The sequence below is a fragment of the Zonotrichia albicollis genome, chromosome 5 (assembly GCF_047830755.1).
Source record: "Zonotrichia albicollis isolate bZonAlb1 chromosome 5, bZonAlb1.hap1, whole genome shotgun sequence".
NCBI lineage: Eukaryota > Metazoa > Chordata > Aves > Passeriformes > Passerellidae > Zonotrichia > Zonotrichia albicollis.
In genome coordinates, this window is record NC_133823.1 from 28861850 (window position 1) to 28882185 (window position 20336).

Genomic DNA, 20336 nt, shown 5'->3' on the forward strand with positions numbered 1-20336 from the left:
AAGGAAAAAGGGAAAGATTAAGAAAGCTAAAGAAAGAATTGGGAAGTACTATTCCAGAACATGCATTTCATTTCTAGCATCCTTTTCTATATCATATCTTAACTAGAGTTTAAAAAAATTGCTTAGTGAATACTGTGCACTCCTATTGCAAACGTAAAGTTCATACACAGACTTATGTCCAACAAAACCTAACCTTTTATGCTATGACTAAATTATTAATATCACTACTTCTCTACTCTCAGATAAAGATATTTCTAATAAAAAGCAAATTTATGACATTGGCTATTTCCATTTCATTTACATAGTTTTTAATTTGACAGGTACTTCTATTGTAATATATTCCTCTGCAAATGCACAATCCCACTTCACACCTTCTGGGTAATATTGAGTATGTGTAACAGTTTGTAAAGCAATCTTTGCAGGAGTCTGCTCATATATCAACACATTTTTGAACATAGTATATCTATTCATGTTTCATTAAGCAATCATCTTTCCTCCTTTTCACGTTTTTGAAATTTTAATTCTCTCCAAAGAGCTTCTGACCCTGTCAGGAACTTGTGTGTTATCATACCAGGTTTTCATCAGATATCTTGATCCTTACAGATCAATGAGAATTTATACATTTATTAATGATATCCCAGAGACTTACAAGATTTTCTTGAACCTTTCATATGAAAGAACTGTATCATTGATTTCAGTGATTGTAGCATTAAATCCATATATTTTTTATTTACACTATATTGAACATAGAGAGAACAAAGACATAGAGAATAGAGAATTAACACAGAACAAATTAAGAGGAAAACCTACTCCTATTTGATCCTCAATAAGAAAAATCATATTTGTCACCACCATTTAAAAAGAAATTATTATTTTAATGGTCATATCCAGAATAATTTAAGAGTCTAAAGCAGAAACATAAGCTAAACCTAGGTACAAGGGCAGAAAAGTCTGCACGATAAAAATATCTATGCAAGCTGTCACCTAATTCTTGAAATCCCTAAATTCTATATTTTTTAATTAAAGCACATCAAATCTATCTTTTTTTAGGATTTGCTTTTTGCTATATACTATAAAATAAGTGTACTGACTATGTTGACTGGGTTAACATCAGCCTGATGTCTAAATTTAATCAGAATGCTGAAATGAGGTTTCTCTGCTGCCTTCATTGGATCTATTGTGAGGGCATTTGTTATACTTTGCTAGTGAAATGCAGAATAATATATAGAAAAAAAAATCTCAAAATGGGTCTGGGTAGTTGGATTTCATTACCAGTCTGATGGATTTAAACTTTCAGGCCATGGAGGCTACTTTTGATTCAGCTCACTGGTGCAGTGTATCTTGAATTCTACCCTACTCAGTGGCTCTGGGCTCAACAAATGTGACTGACACAAGAGTAGAAATTTCTGATAATTTATCTCCTTCTTGCTTAAGCCAATCTAAATCTGAATATCTAAGTAAAAACTAGATCTGATATAGTGAAACTACTGTGTTTTTTTACAGTGAAGAGTGTTGAATACTAAATTCCTGGCAGTACAAACATCACTCAGAAATTGTACTGGGGATAAAGGATTTAAAAGGGTAAAGGGTTAACTGTTGTCATTTGGTTAAACATGCAGATAATTAATGGATTAGTATCATCACTTCAAAATTAAAAGATAATGGAATTTTTATCAGGACTTCTCTGGCAGGGATCCAAAAGTAGGATAAATAGAAGATAACAGGAGAAAATTAATTACTGATTATGATGAAAAAGTGCAGCACTCCTCCTTTTGTTTCATTTTTATTTCACTCTTAGGCAGAAAGGAAGCTCCCCAAAAATAGAAAGATCAACATTAATTCATATATGCTCTTTTGAGCATGCCAATGAATTTCTCATCCCTATTTTTTTTAATGCTTCTGACATAATGGCAACCTTGTTGAACAAATTAAGAATAGAAATCCACCAAACTATTTTAGTGAGTCAAATGACAACCAACATTAGTATCTGATTTTAGTCAGAGTGTGCTTGCTATTGTTGTGCACTTAGACTTCATAGCCATTCTAATGGGACTTTTAACCAGATCAGCACTGCAGGAGAGTCAATGTGAAAATCACATGGGAAATTATCTAAGTCAAAATTTGCCTTCAATACTAGTCTTAATACAGTTTCCTAGGCAAATTTAATTTCCTAATTGTCTTTATATATTTTTCAAAATATAAAAATTCATATACAAACAGATCAGGGACGAAAAATTGGAGACATAAGTATTTCAAATTCTGTCTTTCTGTAAATTGAATATAAACAGGGAAATCAAACAATTTTGAGTGCACTTTCCATTTATTTCCAAAAATAGGATTATATAGCCTTTTACTTATTAAGCATTTTCTCTCTCCACTTCCATAATAATTGTGTGAAACAAATCTAGAAGTACCAATACTAATTGATGCATATTTATGGAGTTGGATTTCTTGATCCTGATGAGTCCCTTCAAATTCAGCATATTCTATGATTGTTTTGTTATCATGAAAATGAACAAAATCTCATCTCATTTGATAAAGAGTAGATGAGATATATTGCAATAATTTGATAGCATAGAGCAGACTTGCTTTTCTTTATATCCTTCTAAATTATACTTTCTTTATACGAAAGAAGTTTTCCTGAGTTTAGTCTGTTTTAATAAAACTACGTATTCTTTGCCATCACAAGATTGTTATGCATTATATCTAATATCTTAGATATAAGTTATGATAAATATATCTCAAATACTGTGCTAATCTATTGTAGAAAAAAAATAATAGCAGTAGGACTTCAAGCTGTTCAAAACTATTTTCATTAAAAGAAAATAAAATTGCTTCCTAAATCACAGAATATATTTCAGATAAAGTTTTAAATTAAAATGTTACTATTTACAATACCCTATGCTAAATATTTCATATAATAAATATTTATAAATATTTAATGTTTAATATTGGCCTAGTACTTAATATTTAATTAGATTATTTTTGGATCAAGTCTGCTGAATATGCAGAAATTCCTGTAGTGTTTTGTTTTTTTTTAACTGGGGTAAATATTTGATTTGGTTTCTTTTTTTACTTTCTTGGATACTAAGTCTTAAAATGGAAATAAGCACCTCTATGGAAATCATAAACTCAGAAATTTAAGTCATCTCTTTTTTTCATTTAGTTTAATTATAGGACTGTAAGCAGAAAGTGACGGCTATCTATACTTTCACCAGAAATGCTTATTTTATAGATAGAATTCTGCTACAAAGAATGCCTAGCATTGCTCAAGTTTAAATAGATAGGCTCTTCAGCTCCTTTAGTTGGATTCAGTAACTCAATTCTGCTGGTATTTGGCCTCTGTAGACCAGATACACCAAAGTGTATCCTCAGCACACCTATTCCATCAGGAGTAATGTGATGGAATAGCTCAATGTGAAGAGGAGTCTCCTTTGCTTTATGGCTAGCACAGTAATTTGGGATGCTTGCTAGGAGTGTCCAGGCTCTGGCTGATAACAAACCACAAAACAGACTCATACGGTTCCATGGCCACAGTGCTCGTGCTGGGGCATAGATCCTCTCCCAGCCTCTGGCACAGGGAATAACTAACACAAATTATTGCAGTTCTGGCTGAAGTGACTACTGGAAACGAGGTCTTGTGGTGTTTGTGAGGTCCCCAGGATGAGGTGAGAGATGAGAATTTGACTCCAGGTTCTCAGAAGGCTGATTTATTATTATGTTATGTTATATGTTATATGTTATGTTATGTTATGTTATGTTATGTTATGTTATGTTATGTTATGTTATGTTATGTTATATTAATTATGCTATACTAAAACTATACTAAAGAAAGAGAAAGGATACATCAGAAGGCTTCACAAGAATAATTAATAAAAACTCGTGACTGACTCAGAGAGTCTGACACAGCTGGCTGTGATTGACTATTAATTAAAAATAATTCACATAGAACCAATCAAATATTCACCTGTTGGTAAACAATGTCCAAGCCACATTCCAAAGCAGCAAACACAGGAGCAGCAATCAGATAATTATTTTTTTTCATTCCCCTCTGAGGCTTCTCAGCTTACCAGAAGAAAGTCCTGGGCAAAGAAGATTTTTCAGAAAATATCATGGTGACAAGGTCTGATCTCAGATGAGTGCCTGAAACCCTTCACTATGGATTCTCTCTGCCCCAAGGAATTGAATTATTCTGTTCAAAGCTGAGCATGATGTACAAAGGTTTCCCTGTGCAAAATGTGGCTGGAATTTGCTCTTTGCTACACCCTGCAACCTGAGTGTTCCCATCCCTTCAAGCACACATGTGATCGTATTGTTGTTATTCTCCATTCTCTAAGCTTCTCCTTATGTGGAAATTCTATTCTTCAGATGCTGAAGGGGATGTTCTTACTGTGGTTTGAAACCACTGACTTTTTACTTAGATTTATCTCCAGTGTTTTAAACCACCTTTGCTCTTTACACACTTGAGGTTCCTTTATTTTCCATGGCCTGCAGGGAGGCGTAGTTTAATATACCAATTCCATATCAAGTATGATTTTAAAGAGAAGAGGAAAAAAAAGAGAGAAGACGAAAGTAACAGTAATAAGATCACAAAGCTGCATAAACCAGCTATACATGCTGCTAATGTGTTCTGTTCTATTATTTTTATCACTTCAGATTCCCAGGATGCCCATCTGCTTTTGTTGACTGGTTTCTGTTGCATTTCCTGGAAACTGTTTGTTCTGAGAAGCCTGGCATGAATGACAGTCTTATATATTAATTCAAGGAAATTAGGATAAGTGAGTACAATACAGGGTCTCAAGTGTGTTGGCTAAGTGATGCCAAAGAACAGATTTTAAATGTAGTGCAGTTTACAGTTCTCATGATGCACAGTAGCAAAGCACTCATTAGAATTCTGGCAATTTTCTGCTTATCTTCAAGAAGTATGTAAGCTGTAAAATGAACGACAGATAAGCTTTGCATCTTGGGAAATGTGTGATTAAATTACAGCAATTTAAGATAAAACACATGAAGAGTTATCATTTTGACATGCTGTTTGCTAAAAACACCCTCTACTATTTACTCTACAATGTTTAGTCTGAAATATATGCCTATGTCCTTTATCCAAAAAAATGTGATTTCTGTTGGAGAACATGGTACCATTATTCCCTACTTCACTTGCTTTTCAACATCTCCTTTGCAAAACTGCATCAATTGCCTTTTAGAGTGACATAAGACTTAATCAGAGGGTTTGTCATTCAGAAGGGTGAAGCTTCTGAAAGCATGAAGATAATGACAAAAGCATAATGCAAACATCTTTAAGGTGGTTCCAAGAACTGTGGGCCTTTCCAGTGAGGATTCTCTACTGTCCAAAACCACCCCTGAGCTCATGCTACTGCCTCCCATTACTGTGGCACAGACCTTCTCAAAAATAGATTTGCTGTCTATTTTCTCAAAGGATGTAGGAATTACAAAAACCCTTAACTGTACCGAGCAACTTTGAAGGTAACAAAGTGGATTAAAATTAAAAATTTGCTAATGGGAGGGATACCATTGCTGAGGTCTTGTTTTCTCAGGCAATTAGCTTTAAAAAAGGGAAAAAATAACAGTGATGTGGAATCACAGCTTACTTACAAAGAACATAATAAATGTGAGACTTTGTGGATCTGTTATTTCAGAAAGAATTTCAGTGAATATATGTCCTTGTACAAACTCCATGCAATTGAAATGACAGCCATATTGGTTAACCCCAATTTCACAGATAGAAGCTTGTTGAGCTGGTCTGCAGCATTCATTAATAGACAGTTAACTCTGTTTTCTTTCCACATTTTTGTGTGTGTCCTTTTATCTCTCCCTCTAATTTCTTTTTCCCCAGTTGTTTAAATATAAAATCCAGAGACTAGTGCTGCATTTATTTCTGGTCTGATTTTCAGCTGCTGGTTCTTTTACACCTCCTGCTTCCTTCCTGTCTCCATGTAGGAGCAAGAAGAAGTGATAGACAGAGAAGGCATTTACTGTTTATGCTGCAAATAAACTCTTAGTGATCAAGAGGAAAATAATTTTCTAATGCTATAATTCTGACAGGAAGGCAAAAAGAATCGCCTTGTTCAGAAACTACCCAAATCTAAATGTCAGGCTTGCAGATGACTAAAACACATAAATAATGATGAATGGTCATCTTCTGGTTTTAGATAAAACACAAACTTCCACTACAGCAGAGAATTTTATATAGCTCTCTGATGGAATCAGATTTAACTTCTGTGAACTTCTATAAGTCGTCCCATTTAGTAATTTCTTGGAATGTCTGTTATTTAGTATATCTCTAGTGCAGGAATTCTCTTACCCACTGCTGAAACAGTGCGCCCTTTCTAAGTAAGGGATCATCGTTGCTTCATAACAGATCCATCCTAAATGTAGAAGTTCTAGAATAAAAAATAATACATCATCTCAATAAAAGAAGATCTCATCCCTACTTAAATATTTCCATACATTGCAGAAATAGAAAAATCTCCTGCTGGCATTGCCACTGTTATCTTGACTCTTGCATAAAGCCTAAGTAATCAGGCAAAGAGTTTTCTTCTCAAAATTAGTTCGGTGATGAGAGAAGTACCTATAGAATATGTTTCAATAAGTTGGTCAATACTTTAATTTTACTTTTTACTGATAGAATCAGACTTTAACGATTTGAGCAAGATCAAAATGGGTTCTTGAACAGTACAGGCATTTCTGTAATTGTGGTGAGGATTCCCTTACTCCCTATCCCAGAATGACACCTCTCATGCCCTCAGACCTCATTTCACTTTCCTCTCAGTGACAATTGTACAATGTTAGAATGTGAACATGACATACCTTTGCTTATTTTGTTTATTTCTTTTTAAAAAATTTAGAAAGCCCAGTATAACTTTTCTTTAATAATTGCATCCAAAACCAAACCACGGTGTGCCGCTAGCCTGGACAGGTGGTCTACATAAGACATTACAGACCAGGCTGTGGGTAACAGGAATGTCTTCTCAAAGGAGACAGCACAGTTCAAACCTCTCTTCATGAAGGAGATCATCCTGAAGTAAAGCTGGCATAGGTGAAAATGTAAAATATGTCTCTTTTCTCACCCACGCCCATCCCTGTCCTCCCCTGCTTTTCCCTGAAAAGGTGTTTACATATTCTGCTAGCAAAACAGGGAACCAAGAAGAGAAAAATACTGGGCATTTAATACTCATGTTGTAACATCTGTTCAATTAGAGTTATTTTTTATATGTTTTTGCACTAAATATCCAGTTAAGTAATGTGTTGTTTCAGTCCAAAACTAAATTGAGGATACTTTCTAGCATATCATCCTTCCAGCGTGTCTAAAATCTGTTAGTGACATAAAGGTAAAATGTATTAATTAAGACGTTATCTTAACAATGGAAGTAACGAATGCCTCATAAAACATTTATGGAAAACCAATTTAGAGCTTCTGTGCTATCATAATTACAAATTTTCAAAAGTCCTTAAATGCTTATTTATATTATAGAATATAATGGCTCTCAAGTGGTCATTTATATCTACCTCATAAATACCATCCATGTTTAGAAGCTCTTTATAGCACGCTTTTGTCTGGACGTCCCAATATGCATGTGAGAACTTTAATTTATGATGTCAGCATTTAATTTGGTTGTTTATTTGAGTGTTTCCTTAATTTTCTCATTTCTGAACAGAATCACAGCAGTTATTTTACTTTCTAGGTTTACCTTTTGCACAGGTACTCCAGACACTTGTTAGGACCTGTAAAACTTGAAAGACAGCGTGGATTATACGGGAATAATATACACCTGACCTGATATGGTATGTCAGAAGCAGCTTCATTTTTTTTGTGAGACAATTATGAAAAATATAAAACAAAAACTTTTTAAACAAATCCTTCTTAGTAAAATATAATTTCAGAGAGATCAGATAATGCTGAGCATTTTTGTGCAGAATTTCTGATGAAATCAGATGGCAAGGACATTTGTTTAGAAGCCTAACAAGGGGATGAAGTAGACTGGAATTTTGACCTATCTGAAGATAGGGGTCAAATTCAGTCTGTACTGAGTAAGAAGCTCCATAGAGGAGAAGACAGGACCTAAGATACTTTGCCTGCATACACACAACTTATGCTAAATATTTAATCATCCATATGAGAAAAAAGATCCAAGTTCCTCTCAAAAAAACCCTTGGAAATACTGAAGACCACAATATTATTTGCTGTCAGTCAGGACAGTTTTGCATAGCAGATAGTATTCATTTTTCATAAATGGCTAATATTCTTATATTATTAGAAATCAAATGACTGAGTCATCATTGTATACCTCCAATTAAGATTTCCTTTATCATCTTCTTCAGCTTTGCTATATTGGTTATAAGATTGTTTAGTGATCTAATCCCAAAAGCCATGATAATTTACTAAAATGTAGCTAAAGAATGTAGCTACACAGAGAAAAAGACTACAAAAGTATTAAGTCGCTGGTGCTATCTTGAAAAGAATGTCAGCACTTGCTCAGAACTGTGCTTTGAGTCAGAAGCTCCATTCAGCAGCAGATGACCTGTATTTTTTTGGCTAGTAATTGCTTAAATAGCTGTCATCAGTATACAAAGATCTCATGGGCTACAGCTGGACTGAGCATTTGCAAAACATAGCAATGCACTCAAAAGCTTTTTAATCTTGCTGTGATATGAGTGACAGTCTAAGAAACATCAGAGAGAGAGATAAAAGCTAGAAGCTGAACACCTAGCCTTTCTGCAGGGAAATCATGCCCATGATGCCAGATCAACACTTAAAACAACAATATCTATTTAACAAAATATAAAAGTGAGGTAATTTATAGTCATGTTATATGACTATATGGCATGTCATTTATAGTCATGTTATATGACAAATAGAAGGAGCCTCATTAGAATGATTTGTTGTCAGCTTCTGGCTTCAGAACTCAATTCATTCAATCACAGTTGAAAGTGTCATCTACAAGAGTCTACACTGAACAAATTGGTAGAAATAATACAGTAATTACTTTGAAGGACTGAACAGCAATACCATGATTTATGACATTTTCAAGGAGACTAGTCATTCCTAAGCTCGTGAGTTGCTATCTAAAACAAATGCAATAAGCTTTTTTTGCATCCAGAATCTGTTACTGATTACACCTTCTACACGTGTGCTCCTGCCACCTCTGTAATGCAGAGGTTCTGTGTACCAAAGTGAGAGAGATCTAATTGCACATGGAATAATATTCTTTTCTGAGCATCAAAGGAAAAAAGATCTTACCAAGCCTGACTGAACCAGGAAAATTACCAAGTGCTATTTACCATATCCTGACTCAGAGCATTGAGAAGTTAGGCTCACTAAGCCATGGATATGGATTCTTCTGTACTTTGACTCAATTGATTTCACAAAAATCACATCAGGAGATGTAGTTTTCTATTATGTTTTCTTTGTCTGGGTCAGTAAAATATTATTAGCCAGCTGGGAAAAGATTGAAAATATTGGGAAAATGGAAAATACTGCAAGAAAGCAGGCAGTGCCTTTCAAAATACTATATAACATCTTCAATACAATAAGGAAGTTTAGACAGATTAATAGAGAATACTGAAAGGTAAACAGTGCTGGCAAAAACAGAGATCTGAAATAAGCAGAAAATTATAGTGAAAGTTACTGAAGAGCTCACTTGTTTTAACACACATTAAAACAAAACACTAAGGAGACCTGTAGCTAAATACATGTTTAACTACTGTAAAATGTTCATATATTTAAATTTAATCAGTGTATGAGAAAGTTCATATACATGAAAGAAATATCCTGCCATCCCTTTCAGAGATATATAATAATTTTCTCAAAAGTAACAAGCACTTTTCCTGTGCTAGAAATATAACACCTGAAAATAATTATCATTGGAAAATTCAAAGTATTAAATCAAAAATTTCAAGTTGCTGTAATATTTATCTGTGTTTTCAAATCAAGTTACTTTTTTTTTAAATTCTGTTCCTACCCACTACACCAGAAATATCATATCTATAGTGCCAGCAAAATGATGCAATTCCTATCACAGATCACTTTTTCTGGTTGCAAAAATGGATTTCAAAATGCTGTAAACTAAATGCTGTCAACAAATTGCCAGAAAAAATAAAGCAGTTGACAGACATTGTATCAATAAATGGTTACAGATTTTGAAGACTTAAAAATTAACTATAGTTCATAGACATTATTTATTGTAAGCTTTTAATTGCCGTATGTTTTCACCAGCAGACTTCACTTTGAAAATAGATTTCTTCATCACATTGATTTCACAGTTACAATCCAAAATGTTGAACATCTTAATATATTCAACCACTCATACTGTAAATATCTACAATCATTAAAACCTAATTTCATTTTTGTGAGCAATGAAATTCATACTCAGTCTCTTTTTCCAGTTCAGGAACTGATCCTGATTTCAGAGATCATATTCTGCATTTCCTTAGTAGTTTTAAATGTAATTTTATCCCAAATATGATAATCCCTTTAAATTGCCTGATAGCAATCTGTTCCTCTTACTCTGCACAGAAAGAACAAGACAGCTGTTTAAAGTATGCTTAACACTAAAGCTCTCTGGAAGATAAATATTCCATTTTGTGGCAAGTTTTGAGGTTTTCCCTTTGCTTTTGATCTGCATTAATGCAAGGAAATAACTTTTAATAGAGTATCAAATTTGTGCTAAAATGTCTATAAACAAGTGAGCTATCAAATTTGTCTTTATTTTTCCCCCTTTTTTCGTTTCTCTCCACCCTTTTTCCTTTTTTTCAAACACATAAAGCTACCAGAAAGTTCAGGATTTTAAAAATTCCTTTGTGTAAATTTTAACAAAGTCATATTTCTCTGAAATATCACATTCAATAAACCCACTTTTCAAAACAATTTCATCTAAACAGAAGGATGCCCGTTATCTACTCTTATTACCATGCATGCCATCACACAGAAAAGCATTATGGCTTATTGCAGAGAGCATTGTGGCAAAAATGTGGGGTGCACAAAAATTCCAGAGTAAAGAGCTCTCCATTAATACGTTTGCTCCAATGCCTTTCACGATGCTGTACACAGTACCATGTGCAGCTCTGCAGGGACAAAAACGTCTGAGTCATCATTCAGCTGCTATCTAGAAACTTTTGCAAAATAGCATCTGTGTTTACACAGGCAGACGTTCCCAATGCATCTGCAGATCCGGCACGTGGCAGAGATCTCTCTGCAGCCGCGTCCTCCTCTCTGCGAGCGCTGCATCTGCCAGAACAAGTGCATATCAAAATAAGTCATGTTTGGCTGCAGATACTTTCTGAACTTTCAAAACACTGCTGACTCTCTAACATGATCTTCAGATGGCAAATGTTAACAAAACTCTTCTCTCAGACGTGAAATTCCCGGCTCCAAACCAAGGATATTCATAGTTTTTCCCTGAGCCAACACAGCTTTCCAAGTCACTACATGCAACCCAAACACTGCCTGTTAAAAATTTATTAGAAATTAATATTCAAATTATGCACAAAATGGAACCCATGTATTCAAAATTCTACATTATCTAACAGCATAATACAATGTGGGTCTGCTTCTTGAACCACAAAACACAGACACAACTTATATGCTTTACACTGTCACTTGCTCTGTTAAACATAATGTTGAACAAAAATAAACATCTCTGGACTAAAATAATTAATTCAGCTCCTGTTAACTTGTCAGCATTTTGAGAACCAGACTTAAGCTTTTCTGAAACCATAGCTTGTCTTCTGTCCTTTTAATTTTGAAACTGACTCATAATTTGCAGACCTGACTTTGTTCAATGTTCCAGATGGTCTTTTCTTCAGTCATCTTTCTTCCTTTAGCCTATAATCTTACCTCTAGACACGGTAGGTACAGATAACACTAAACTACTGCCTTTTGCTCTAATTATTGGCTGCTATCTGATCTTCCTTTTGATTTTCATATTTACTTTCTCCTTTGGTCTTGATGTTTGCTCATTTATAGTGCAAGAACAGCTTCTGTCATGATATGGAACCTCGTGCACACCTCATTTCTGAGCCTGATCATGCACCTCTCTCATTCCTAATTTGATCATAAAACTGGTAAAACAACAGAAATTATTCTTTTGCACTACCATATTATTCTAAGCAATCGTTCTCCCTAATTATTGAGACTTCATGGTGGTAAACAATTAAATGCTTCCATTTTCCTCCTTAAATAGGATCATCTATTCTTTGAAGATCTCAAAATAAAAGCTATGACTACAAATTGGCTCAGAGATTTCAGTGCTAGGTATTCTATTTCTCTTAATACTCAGACTGCATTATGTTATTTCAATGCTTACAACAAGGGACGTATATTACATTCATCTTTCTCCTTCTGCACTAAAAATCCTGCTCTGTCTCATGGCTACCAGTTTAAAAGTTAGACTGCAAAATTCTTTTTATTTTCCAGCAAAACATATATTTAAATATTGCAGGAACCTGGTCTCTTCCCAGGAGATATTTTATTAAAGCCAGCTGTGAAGTAATTATTGAACATGTTAAAAATGGCTCTTGAAAGTAGAACAATGTGAGTTTTGTCCAATTTTTATTCACACACTGAGCCTTGACTAAATACTGCATTCCAAGAACTCACTCTCTTATGAAATGTAGTCTGAACAACTTCAGAAACATAATTTCTGAGAAATGTGAGAATCTAGGTCAAGGACTGATTGTAGCAGAATTTGCTAACATAAAGGAGTATGTTTTTCCTAAATAAAAAACGTACTCAAGCATCATTGAAGACAAAATAATGATGCAAGCACACAGAAAACAATTAGAGAATAAAAACTTTCCATGTAAAATTCAAGCTGTATTGCACATATTGTTTCTCTTTACAGAAATAAAGAGCTTTGTTTCATTGGGATTTGTAATCCAGAAACATTCTGATATTGCATATCTCGGATGAATTTCCCAACATTTGTATTTTTTGGGAACATTTGGATGTATATTTTTATGCCATATTAACTTCTCACATCATATTCACCTCCATGAATATGAGGTGGGGTTTTTTAAGCATAAATGATAAATAATTGTCTTTAGGAGGAGCACGGCCTAATTTTGAGTTCTTTATGATTACTCCTATATTTTCTAAAAAATAAAATTCATACCTCTAGCAATAAATTCTAATTGGTTCTGCATTTGCATACCAATGGATAAAAGTATTTAAAATCCTACAGATATCTACTGCTGACTACATGCAATCCAAACACTGCCTGTTAAAATTGATTAGAAATTAATATAACTATCCTATGTATTCCCAGCTTGACATCTGTAATATGCAAAGAATGATCATTCTTAAAGGGGCCATGCTTGTGAATGCTGTGTTTAATTAACGCCCCAGGGAAAGAGAAAAAAAGGAGGAGGAAAAGTACTGTAGCCAAATTTATTCTGAGTTTGTAGTGATGTTAAACATTGCATGCCAGGTTTAATGGCATGTATTCATCCAGCTAACACAGTGTCTTCCTGAGAACAAATGGTGGTGTCTGCCTTCAGGAGATGAGGATTTTGAAGTGAATTTGGGAATGCACAGTAGACTTCTATTTTATTTTTGCTATTAATATGTGCTAGGCACAAGCACCCAAGCTGCTCCTTGTATGCAGGACAACTTCTCATGCAGGATCCAGAGAATTCTTGTTTGTCTGTAGTGATGTCTTTAGGTTTGTGAGGGAAGGATTCCATGCAGCAGCAATCTGTGCAAGCCATACCAATAAGTTATATTGAGACTGACACTTCCCTTTTTACTCCTAACTGCTACTGGTATGTGTGAGAGTACAACACTATTTTTGGTATGAAGACATTACATGCAACAGTTACATTTAGAAAAAGCAAATACCTGAGCAAATTAAAGTCAAAGATTGAAATATCCCAAACAAAAAATCTTGTATTGTAGGAGGAGATTTGAACATCACTACAGAAGTTAAAAAATAACAAAAAAGCAAAATAGTACTCTACCATGAAACTGCATCAGTACAGCAGAAAACGCCTTCTTACACATGCCACAAGAATATTACCCACTGCAACACTCCTGGGTCAGGCTCTGCTTGGAGTGAAAGTTGTAGCTGAAGGAACAAAAGATCAGGACAAGAACAGGGTTAGATCCTACCTGCCCAGCTGTGGCTGCTGTTCAGTAAACCAACAGAGAAGAAGCTCCAGGTAAAATTGACAGGCTTAGCTATAAACCAGTCCTAAAGCAGTAGGCACTTTAGGAGAAACAGTCTAGATGAATGTCAATAAAATAAACACAAGAGATCAGGAAAAACAGTGTCCCTTACAGCTGCTTCTGTCCTTAGCACAAAGGAAAAGGCTACGAAGGCTGGACTTCTTTGCTTGTTATTTTTTCAAAGCTCAACTGCCAATTAAGACTTGAAGAGAACATGAATAACAAAGGCCTTATTGCCTGAGTGAGAGCTTATTTCATTGAAACAGAAATCTGGGAAGACATAAAGTATATATTTGTGTTTGCATCACTGAAAATTTCCGTGCTGTCAGTACAGTGATATTATCTCAATCTGCACATACAAAAAGAGTATCACACACTAAATGTCAGACTGAAGTGTTAGGCTATTTAATCTTTGTCATTAAACTGTGATCAATGTAAACACATAAATACCTGCAGAGGGGAAAGAACCAGGGGCAAAATAATGTGAGGGGATGAGCACAACCCAGGGAGATCCCACCTGACTTGGTTCGGGGCACAAAGGTGTCGAGGCTTGTCCAGCTCTGCCCGGCACCTCAGGCATGGTGCCAGCCACAGGGCAGGGCTCTGCCCTTCCCACCTAAATTGTTACTACAATTTTCCCATCTGCAAACCAGAGAGCAGCAAGTCCCTGGCCCTACACAGCCCCAGGCTGGGTCCTGTGCTGCCAGGTCTGGTTCTGGCGGAGCGCTGACTGTGCTGTCCCTGCAGCCACCCAGGAGAGGGTTCATGTCCTTCCCAGCAGGGCAGCCTGGGGCAGGCACAGCTCCAGGGGAGCAGCCAGAGTCCATGGAGGGCTGGGCAGTGGGGACAGGATGGTCCAAGGCCAAAGGCAAGGGGGCAGTCTTGGGGATGGCTTGCGCCTCACCCCGTGGCCATCAGCAGGATGCCACAGTGCTCCAGGCCTGGAGAGGAGGGACAACATGGTACAATACAAATGGCAGCACTGTGGACCCAAAGGTGTGAGGTGGGAAACCCTTCAAGCACTTTGAAGGAGATGTCCTTCCTCAGCTGACATCCTCCACATGGACATCTGGGCCAAAACACCCACTTAGGCACTCAGCAAAGCAATGGGCACCTCTGAAGGATACACTTTGTTCTGACATCTAGATCTTCCTGTCAGTCTGGGGGCAGCTCTAGCAGCTCAGCATGGAGAAAGCCTCAGTGCCTTGGATGAGGTGTGTGGCTTTTCCACAGCTGCAGTGGCTGACCTTTCTTTCAGCTTGCCTTCTAAATTGATGTTTTTAGGCAGCACTTCATGGCATCCCATGCCTTTTGATGGCTTTCACTTTTGTGAAGAATTTTTTTTTCAGGATCCATACCATGTCTCTCGTATCTTCCTCTCAAAGTTGTGTCTTCTTCCTTGGTTTTTTTTTCCCTGTTTTTGCAACATCTCTGAGATTAGTTTTGGCATGTTTTGGTCCTTTGCACTGCACCTCATTTCCTCCCAGACCATTTTCTTGTAGTCACTAAATTTCCCAATTTTATGGGGTTTTTTGTTATTTCCAATTGCATTTCATTTGATTCTATCTCCTTTCCAGAGTGTTTATATGCCTTTCTTTTCTGTTTTGCAAGATTTCGTTTCTCTTTGGGAAGTGATCTTGCAATTTCTATGGGGATCCCTGACAAGTAGATTTGTTTTTTATCTGTAGTTTATAAATGGTTGCATCTGAGCACCATTTAGTCTTAAGAAATGCTGCAGTGTTGGTCTTGGTCCTTCTCTCTGTTTACGTTCTCACACATTACAACAATTGTAGGTAGGTTTGTTTTCCATCTTGAGATTGTATTTACACAACTAAAGGCAGTTCACTCCTTTGATTCTTCCAAACTAGCTGCAGGGGTAACACAAGGATAGCATGTGGTAACACTCAGCTTCAGGCAAATTATCTGAGTCAGAGCAGCGGATAAAATACCTGCGTGCCTCTTCAGCAGAGCTCCCTCCCTCTCTCCCTCCCCCAGGCTGCAGGCTGCGCTGAGCTCCCTGCAACTGCAGATTCGCTCGTCTCCATAAGCTGCACTCGTATCTCCGCTGCTGTACAAAAATATCCTCCCAGTCTGCTTTCAGAAACCATCTGCTTCCTGCAGTGGAGAAGTAGTACTTGGGGCCAGGATCCTTGAGAGCAGCTATTTTCACTCTGTGATGACTACTTCAGTTAACAGGCTGCTGTAGCCATCTTGCCCTTATCAAAAAATGGTATATTTTTTTGTCCAGTTTCTCATTCACTAAGAAGGCCTACCCACAGACCCTGACATCTGTGGTGTGGCAGAGAGTTGTGTGACTCATTCAAACTCTAAAGGTGATGGTCACTCGAAAGAACCAAATAATGCTCTTTGTGGTGGGAGGAAAAGGATTCCAGACCATGTCTCTTCAAGAGATTTGAAGCTGAATAATCTTACGGCATATCACCTGACAATAAACTCTGATATAATGAATTTATACTGGCCACATAGATCTGGCAGTTTCCCTCACATATCAATGACAAAACAATGTCTCTGTAGCACCCAAAGAAAGGGAGACATCAGTGCAAGCAGGAAAAATATTTTGACAGCCACTTAGAAAACAGGGCAGATATTTACATTTTATTTCTGAAAGTCTCAGCTGTGATGTCACCTTCAAACTTTTCTAACAGTAGCAATAATATATGTAAGTATAAAGTACTATCAAACCTTTTCTATAATCATATTAAATACTGTCTGAATTAAATATTGTTCTGTGTTAGAAATTAATACTTTTCAGCATCTTTTTTTTTTGAGGAAGGTTTCCTCCTTTACTCACCAGGATGCATGCTACCTCGCATAGAGGTACTGCATCAGGAAATGGCAAATCCTCACCAAAGTCCTGCTTTTTCTTTTTCAGTAAGGCTTAATAGAAAAGAAAAGAAAGAAAAAGAACATAATAGAAACAGTAAGAAACAGTATATACTTATATATAAATATTTATATATTTGTAGCAGAAAGAAAAATAACATAATATAAACAGTATATATTTTTTATGCGGGGCCTGCAAAAAGGAATGTAATGTTTGAAATCCAAAAATTTTTTTAAACTCTTCATGAAAAATCATTAGGACATCTGTGATATTGTACATAGTCTAAGAAAATTATGAATACATTTCTTAAGAGGCCATTTTATTTCTAAGAGTTTTTCTACAATTCCTAATACAGCACTGACTGACCATTCATGAGAAGAAGGAAATCATTCCAAATCTGCAGAATTTCTTTTTCCCTATGCAAACACTGTGTTCTCCAGGCTAAAAAAGAAATAGGGGAAGCAACTACACCACTGAGACTCAGAGTCAGGCTCTCTGAATCAAAATCCTTGTTAGGAAGCACAGGCTAAGAGCACTTCCCAGAGACCTTGGCAGGTGAGCTAGGATTTGTACAACAGCTGTGTGTTGGTAATGGACCCTACTCACCCTCTGTCATACCAACCAGTGCCTCAAAAGAGCAATATAGTGATTGTGGGTTATATGTGTAGCCTTTTAAATGCTACATATTTTTGCTTTCCTGTATTCTTCTAAGGCATAAACATCACTTTCTTGATGCTTCATTGACTTTCATGTCCAAAAATACAGGAATCTGAGAAGGCATAACACAAGTATGGTACAACAGAGACCCATGCTAAAAAACTCTGGGTTTTGAGATAAAAACAGTTTAATAATTGAACTATTTTTCTTAACAGTTCCAAAGGAAAACAATTCATTTTCAGTGCATAAAAATCTTCTTTAGATAAAAAAAAATTATTATAAAAATCGGAAAATAAGTAACTTTTGAAGGATGAAATAGATTTAGCTTTGACCACCTAATAATAAAATTCATTAAAAGGGCAGATAATGATTTAATGGATTGATTTAAGGCCTACTGCCATTTTTGAAGTCTTCTTTATAAACAGAGAGGTTATAAGTATGTATTGTTGCCAATCAGAGGTTTTGTGAATGTGCAATTACATTCTTACATGCATTAACATCTTACTAACCTGTTAAGGGAAAGCATATCTTGAACAGATGAGAGAATTTCTGAGAATTCTAGGATAAAATACAGGATCCAGTGTTTGCAATCTTGTTATAAAGAAGCATTTTAAGACACTCTCCTGAAACAAAATCACTCAGAAAGGAAACATACAGGGCAGAAATTATTTTTTATTAACTTCTGTTTTTCCTTTTTTTCACTGTTTCTGCTGGAAGAATGTTGATGTAGTTGATTTCTGGAAAAGGGACAATTTGACTGATTAAACCAGGATGCTGCACTTTAAATATTCAGCTGGTTACCATGGCAACAGTTTTACTTTGACACACAGCTTATCTTGTTTTAAGGAGTGCAGCCTGTTGTTATGGCAATTTGGAACACTACTATTTTTTTCCCCCACACAGAAAATAAAACAGTAGTTAAATGGGTTCGATAATTAAAAATCTAAGCCTGATTCAGTATCTTGTAGAATGCTGTAGTTTATCAAATTTAGCAAATGAAATTTGACTGAAATGAGAAAGAAAGTTCATGAAGATATAAAGATAAAGGATTATAATTTTTACCCCTAAAAGGAAAAGTAGATTGTAGAGGTATTTTTAATGATGAAAATTCACTGTTTTCTGCTTTCATGAAGAAACACATTATTTTGTCTTGCTGATTCCTTCAGAAGCAAAATCTAAATAAACAGATACAGAAGAACCAATACAAATTATTCCCTAAAGCTCTTAGCATTGCAGCAGAATGAATATTTTCTAACTGAAATTTCATAAACAGTAATACTAAATGATAAAAGTTCTGACCTAAACTAAACATCTTTCAAAAAAATTAACATTTTTAAGAACCTAAATTTACACACTACTCCCCACTGATACACATATTTTACATTATATGCTAAGCATCATGCACATGCCTGCATATTTTAAATAAGAATAAAATCTATATGCCTTTTGCTACAGGCATATTGAATTACTCCCTTCTCTTTAATCTTCAGAAAAACTCAGTTCATGTTTAATCAAAAATTGGGATGGTCCTGTGAGTAGAGGAGAGAGCTAAAGGGGCATCCAGCAACCTGAAAAAAAAAAAAAAGATCAGGAAGAAACTTTGATACTTTGATCCAGTTGTCCAGTCTCTAAAGAGGTAATAGATAAGGTCTTTGCATTAAGCAAGTCTAGTTAGGATCTACCTGATGCACTTAAAGCTTGAAAGTGCAGTGAGGTTTTCTTTAGTCTTTTTTAAATTATAATACATATCAATATTTCAATATTTACAAGATTAATACCGGGGTAGTTCCTGGAGGTTCCAACATCCCTATCACTATTTCATTTTTTTACTATGAAAAAGAACTGACTCAGTATATAAGATCAATCAAATTAATTTTGAGTTTCCTCTTCTATCTTGTCTATAAATAAGCAAACAGACTTCCATAGGTGTGATGTCCCCAAAGATTTTTACAAACAATATTCTAAACCAAAAAAAAAAAAGGAAAAAAAAAAGAGTAGAAAATGAATTCACTTCCTGAATATCTATTTTGGGAAAGAAGCATGAAAAGAGGGATTTTAGATAAAATCTGAATGTTGTGCTTCAGGTCTCTCTCTTTGTGTAATGGCATCAAAGTTTCTCTGAGCTTTCATTTAGTTTCTTTAAAACACTGTTACTGTCTTGCTGTATTGTCTTCTCTCCTTTCTTCTATGCCTTTTTTTCCCCTCTGATAATTACCAACTTTAACAACTATTAGACCCAGTCTTGTCCTCCTTCCTGGAGTCTATGACTTTAATTTCGTTCAGAGCTTGTATCTTTCAGAGCTTCATTCCCTCCAGCATTTTGCCTCCCTATTGCTGTTTCTCAGTTTTTTCAATCTTACTCATGATACATGAGGACAGATGTAATTTCAGACATTCTTTTCTCTTCCTTTAAGAGAATCCTACTGCTGCTTTTGTTATGGAGACCACAGATTTGAAAAGTCTTTTCCTGTGCTTCATATATCCACAGAAAGGATGGGGGAAAAAACAATGTGAAGCCGTACAACATTAAGCTGGATGCAGCTTAACAAATATACTTATGGCTAGCAATAAGAAAGGTAGCAGAGCTAAATGTCTTTTGACTCTTATTTTCTGGGTGGCTGCATGAGGGGCAGATGTTTTCCATTTTGCCTA

The 20336-nt window shown here is 35.6% G+C and overlaps 2 long non-coding RNA genes across 3 annotated transcripts in view; one reads left to right on the top strand and one right to left on the bottom strand.

The window, feature by feature from the left end:
* LOC113459183 (uncharacterized) overlaps positions 1 to 20336 on the bottom strand; it is a 60241-nt gene that overhangs the window by 10205 nt on the left and 29700 nt on the right. The window contains exons 6-9 of one of the 2 annotated variants that reach the window (XR_012580427.1): positions 18747 to 18859; positions 18194 to 18242; positions 16995 to 17080; positions 13975 to 14081 (exon numbers count right to left, since the gene is read on the bottom strand). This is a non-coding gene — a long non-coding RNA (uncharacterized LOC113459183). Of the gene's footprint in view, positions 1 to 8855; positions 11246 to 13974; positions 14082 to 16994; positions 17081 to 18193; positions 18243 to 18746; positions 18860 to 20336 lie in introns of those variants that run through there. The other variant, XR_003380132.2, reaches the window with a different exon arrangement.
* The window catches only part of LOC113459184 (uncharacterized), a 61878-nt gene continuing 53264 nt past the window's right edge, over positions 11723 to 20336 (top strand). The window contains exon 1 of the long non-coding RNA XR_012580428.1: positions 11723 to 11865. This is a non-coding gene — a long non-coding RNA (uncharacterized LOC113459184). The remainder of the gene's footprint in view (positions 11866 to 20336) is intronic.